Source organism: Cimex lectularius, unplaced genomic scaffold (assembly GCF_000648675.2).
Source record: "Cimex lectularius strain Harlan isolate CLEC.00 unplaced genomic scaffold, Clec_2.1 scaffold95, whole genome shotgun sequence".
Lineage (NCBI taxonomy): Eukaryota > Metazoa > Arthropoda > Insecta > Hemiptera > Cimicidae > Cimex > Cimex lectularius.
This window is the reverse complement of record NW_019392779.1, coordinates 1,226,089-1,232,014: the sequence shown is the minus strand read 5'-3', so window position 1 is coordinate 1,232,014 and position 5,926 is coordinate 1,226,089. Positions and strand designations below refer to the sequence as shown.

The following is a 5,926-nucleotide window of genomic DNA, read 5'->3' as shown; positions in this document are numbered from 1 at the left end:
GTCCTCCGCTAAAGATGGCAATAAAACGTTCTATCAGCTTAAAAAAAGACCATTAACTAATTCACCTCCATCAAATGAATTAAACACAAAAATCATTAAGGAACATAAAAGAACCAAACCAGATGTTACATGGAATCAAAAAATTGAACTTATGTCCAAGCCGCCTAGTACTTCGGGAAACAGTGCTGGGGATGCCAGAGAAAACACAAACAGAGCAGGGAAAAATACATCTAAAAATAAATAGCAATCATCAGTTAACATAGATTTGGATACATTGGCGTACAACATTCATGGCTTGAAGGATAAAAAAAAATGAACAGAGATTTTTTAACTACCTCAAGAACTTCGACATTATTCTCCTCTTTGAGACCTTCATAGAGGCTAAGGATCAAGAGGAATATCCATCAACCTTTCAAGATTTATTATGAATCCCAGCAACAAAAGAGGCGCAATTTGAGAGAGCATCGGGAGGGTGTCTATATGGCATTAATGTAAGAAGTGTGGCAGTAAGGTATATATATTTTTTTTATATACATACTATTAAAAACATAGATATGTTAAATGTTAAAACAAATAATTCCATTTACTTTACTTTAGTTTATTTTATTATTGAGTTATGTGCATTGTAGGTAATCATAAGTAAGAGATGTATATATTTGCAATCATGTTTCGGCTTTTATTATATAATTATGTTCTATTATTGCATTACTGAAATTCTTGAAGAAAGTATATATTCCTTTTGTAAATACTAATTATAATTGCTTGTAAATACTAAGAAGAGAGATTTTAGTTATATAAATTTATGTGCTAGACTCCCTCAGACGGTTTTAAACCATGAGGAACGTCTTTTTTGCTTTGTAATACATACTGCCGATTTGTAAACTTTGTATATATATTAAAGACTAAAGACATATAGTAGAAGTAATTTTTTATAAATGGATACGATTAATATAAACCACAAAAACATTATCTGATAATGTAGGTTTAGAAAGATTAGAATAAGGGATTTAGGACGATTAAAACATAACGAGCCAACGATTTTTTTTTTTTTTTTTTTTCAGTGAAGAACGCTATTTTCAGTCATGTAAATCACGGCACATGAAAATTTAATACTATTCAATTGTTATTTTAAAATGAAATAATCGTGTGAAATAGCGCAGGGCTACAAATTTCGACCTTATTCACGAACGAATTTCACAAAACTGAAACACATAAACAATAAATTAATCCAAATTTGCTTTGTGGTCGTAATTGACCATATTAATTATTCCAAATAAATATTTTTTTCATCTCAACCAAAAACCTTAGATAAAAAGAATAATTAATTGGAATAACAATAACATTAAAATACAAAATTAATTAATTAATTGTAGTATGTCTTTATAGTAGCTATTTGCATAATTTTAAGAAAATGTTTCACACTCGCATGGAATTTCACGCGAATTGTAACGGTACGTTTCGAAAATCATACTTTCTTTGTTAGTCCGCTTAGTCACGACTTATTTTCCATTTGAATGGGTGAAAATAAACTAATCTACATCGTCAAAAATGTCGATAATATAGATACTTGAATATACGTAGCTTCAAAGTTAGGTAAGTGTAAATAAGTGTTTATTTAGAAATCGTGCGATGCGGTCTGGTGATGTAGGTTTCAGAAAAACATTTTCTTTATCGTGCCAACGTTTCGATCTTTATTGAGATCATCTTCAGGGCCTGGGATGTACAAACATTGTTTACATATTACAATTACATTTTGGATGTGGAAAAGTGAATTTATACAATGCAAAATATATTTTATATTCAAACAAAGTATTCTACTCACTCAAAGTGTTTGTCTTCTGTGTAATTGTGTCATTTTTGCGTGTCGTGTCGAGAGTGCCAGTGAGATTTTGCACAAACAATGTTTGTAAATCCCAGGCCCTGAAGATGATCTCAATAAAGATCGAAACGTTGGCACGATAAAGAAAATGATTTTCTGAAACCTACATCACACCAGACCGCATCTCACGATTTCTAAATAAACACTTATTTACACTTACCTAACTTTGAAGCTATGTATATTCAAGTATCTATATTATCGATATTTTTGACGATGTAGATTAGTTTATTTTCACCCATTCAAATGGAAAATAAGTCGTGACTAAGCGGACTAACAAAGAAAGTATGATTTTCGAATGTTTGTAAATCCCAGGCCCTGAAGATGATCTCAATAAAGATCGAAACGTTGGCACGATAAAGAAAATGTTTTTCTGAAACCTACATCACACCAGATCGCATCTCACGATTTCTAAATAAATATCGATTAACGGTCACTAATCACCACACGTAAATAAGTGTTATATAACAAATATAATTAATTAAGAGTTTTATATACATCTTTTGTATTACCTCAATTTTCTTACCACCTTCTTTTAAAATATTTAAAGATATAAAATATATCTTTCATCCTAGTAAGAATTATTACTTATTCTCTTTTTATCTTTTCTATTCTATTATTCTCTTATTCTCTCTCTTTCTCCCTCTCTCTCTCTCTCTCTCTCTCTCTCTCTCTCTCTCTCTCTCTCTCTCTCTCTCTCTCTCTCTCTCTCTGTATCTTTCTATCTATCTATCTATCGCTCCATCATCTATGTATATATACTATCTTTATGCAGATTTTGGGAGAGATAGATTGGTAGGTACGTAGATAGATAGATGGATAAATAGAGATTTATAGGAAGATAGGTAGGTAGGTAGAGGAAAGGAGAGAGAGAGAGAGAGAGTGAGAGAGCGAGGAAAAGAGAGATAAAATATTTATTTATCTAAAATAAATTATTAATAAATTTATTTAAATAGTAGATACATAGGTACATGGATAGATACACAGATAGATGGTTAGTAAAAGGTCAGCTAAGAATATATTAGGGAGAGATAGAGACAGTTACATGGATAAATTAGTAGATAGATATAAAGATGCAGGTAGTGATAGATCAATAAATAGGTACATAGAAAAATAGATAGACTGATAAAGATAGAGAAAGAAAAAGAGAAAAATAGAGGGAGAGAGGGGGGAAGTGAGATAGATACCTAGGCAAGTAGATAAATACGCACTCCCTTCCTCTCTCTCTCTCTTTCTCTCTCTTTCTCTCTCTCTCTCTATATCTATCTATCTATCTCTCCCTCTCTCTGCTCATCTATCTATGTAGCTTTCAACATCAAAATTTAAAATTAATAAATAATAATATTTTAACAAATAAAACTTTTCTATCTATACAATCTAGAAAATCTCTTTATTCCCTCTTTTGATTATATATTTTTCTTTGTGGGTAAAATTAGAATTATTATGTCCAAATCCAGCCCGGAGGACCAAATCAAATAATATTTTCTATCTTCTCTCGTTTCTCATCTTTCTTCTTCCCTCTCTCACTCCTCCTTCCTCTTTCCATCTCTCTTTCTCTTCTCTCTCTCTCTCTCTCTCTCTCTCTCTCTCTCTCTCTCTCCCTCCTCTCTGGGCATTCATGCTTGTTAACTGGATATAAAATACACAAGGGATTCCAGTTTCCATTTTTGAACTTTCTGTAAAAATATTATGAATGAAGCTCGTGCTGTAAAATGCTATTAAAAGTTCCCACATTCATGTTTTTAAAGTTTGGAAGAAGTAAATATTGTATGATTTTTTTGACAAACTTACAACCATTTCAAACTATCCTTTTATTATATCGATATTGATTTCGAAAGCACCAGCCTCTCCTCTTCAGTCTGATTACAATTTTATAACTGCAAAAAAAATTTTTTTAAATAAAGAGAGATTGATGAAATGGAGAGAGAAGGGGAAACAGAATTATGATTACATATGGTCATCTATCATTTGGTACAAAACAGGAAGGGATGTAGAGTGACGGTATATTTTACTAAATAGAAATCTATCTATTCATCCATACGCCTATGTAGATAGATAGTAAGAAAAAGATCGATGTTCGATCGATATTTTCTTGAACAATGGTAAAAAATGGCGGATCAAACTCAAAACCACAAATCCGAAAACATATCCTTCACTGTCCGTCCAATCTATTTTAACCTCACCACTTTACTACCGTAAACGTCATCTGATACCTTGGGCTGTATCTAGATTAGCGATTGACCTGGAATCAGTACTTAAAAGACAGAATTTATTCGCACGATTTCTTAACACTGTAGACAACAGATCGGTGCTCGCTTGTACAACAAAATATCCATATACAACTCAACAATGATACCAATATGGACGTAAAACCTATGACTAAATGGTCACATAATAATATGGCCTATAATCACAAATTCTTCGATCCATTGGCTACGCCTATTTTTATGTTATGACAAAATCCATCCCGGAGGACCAAATCAAATAATATTTTCTATCTTCTCTCGTTTCTCATCTTTCTTCTTCCCTCTCTCACTCCTCCTTCCTCTTTCCATCTCTCTGTCTCTCTCTCTGTCTCTCTCTCTCTCTCTCTTTCTCTCTCTCTCCCTCCTCTCTGGGCATTCATAAAGCATTCATAAGAAATGATGCAAGATCTACCTACAAAAAAGTCCTCACTAACCTCTAAATATTCCTTCTGATCATTTCTTTATCATAATATATCTAGTTACATTTGTAGAAAATAGATTAATATCATAAAGCAATATAAAAATATTTGGCAAGTCATATTGAAGAATGATCTTTTCGCTAAACACACACAACTTTATAACTGAACTTCTTGAGAAATAGAATAAAGGAAATTTTATGAGTTAAACCAATGCCAGTTTTCATCGCAGAAGAATGAAAAACACAGATCACAGCGCCAAAGTCACCAAAAATGTCGCAAGAACCTTGGAGTCGCCTTTAAGAGCCAAAAAGGCATCCGGCTTGTCCGGTCTCGCTATTCCCACAGGGCTCTGTCTGAAGTAAAATGCATTTATCCCTTCTTCTTTTTTTTATTTCCCTTGTCTTTTGATAATTCGCCACAATTAGGCTCGAACGGGAAATCATCTCGCTAATGTCACGTCCGTAATTAAAGAGCGTGTGCGCGAGCGTTCTTATCTGGAGGTTAGCCGAAACTGTGTCAGGGCCTCCTCTTCCCCCTGAACTTGCTACCAGTTTCGACAAATTGAAAATTACATCTGCTGGAGTAGGGACAAAAAAACAGGGTCGGAGCCTTCGGAATTTTGTGAATTTCAAAATTAAATTACCGTTTCGATGAGAGTTTAAGAATTACATACTGATTTATTAAATTCAATTCTAAAAGGAGGGAAAATTCAAAAGGTGTAGTTGAGATGGGAAGTTGGTGTCCGAGTGGATCGAGGTCACGATAGCTCAAATGGTAGAGCAGCGGCGTACCAAGCCGAAGATCGTGGGTTCGAATCCCTCTCGTGATACTGACTTTTTTATCTCAACTAAAAACCTTAATTAATTATACTGATTTATTTTTACTTAAAGCTAGAATATACTTACTTACTTCCCTTTGGTTGTAAGTATTTTTTATTCAACTCTAAGGATTTGGTATTAGTTCGATTAGTTCATTATTTAAATAAAATTCATGAATTATTCAGAAATCGTGAGATGCGGTCTGGTGTGATGTAGGTTTCAGAAAGACATTTTCTTTATCGTGCCAACGTTTCGATCTTTATTGAGATCATCTTCAGGGCCTGGGATTTACAAACATTGTTTACATTTAACAAATTCACTTTTCCACATCCTAAATGACTTTGTTAAATGTAAACAATGTTTGTAAATCCTAGGCCCTGAAGATGATCTCAATAAAGATCGAAACGTTGGCACGATAAAGAAAATGTTTTTCTGAAACCTACAACACATCAGACCGCATCTCACGATTTCTGAATAATTATCGTTTAACGGTCACTAATCACAACACAAAATTCATTACATCTAACCAATGAAAAATCTAATTTGGATGTGAGTATAACAAGTGAA

General features: G+C 33.1%; 1 non-coding gene across 1 annotated transcript; it reads left to right on the top strand.

The window, feature by feature from the left end:
* The first annotated feature begins 5,297 nt into the window (after nt 1–5,297).
* Trnag-acc lies at nt 5,298–5,370 on the top strand. Its single transcript has one exon. It is a non-coding gene; the product is annotated as a tRNA-Gly (tRNA).
* The last annotated feature ends 556 nt before the right edge of the window (nt 5,371–5,926 follow it).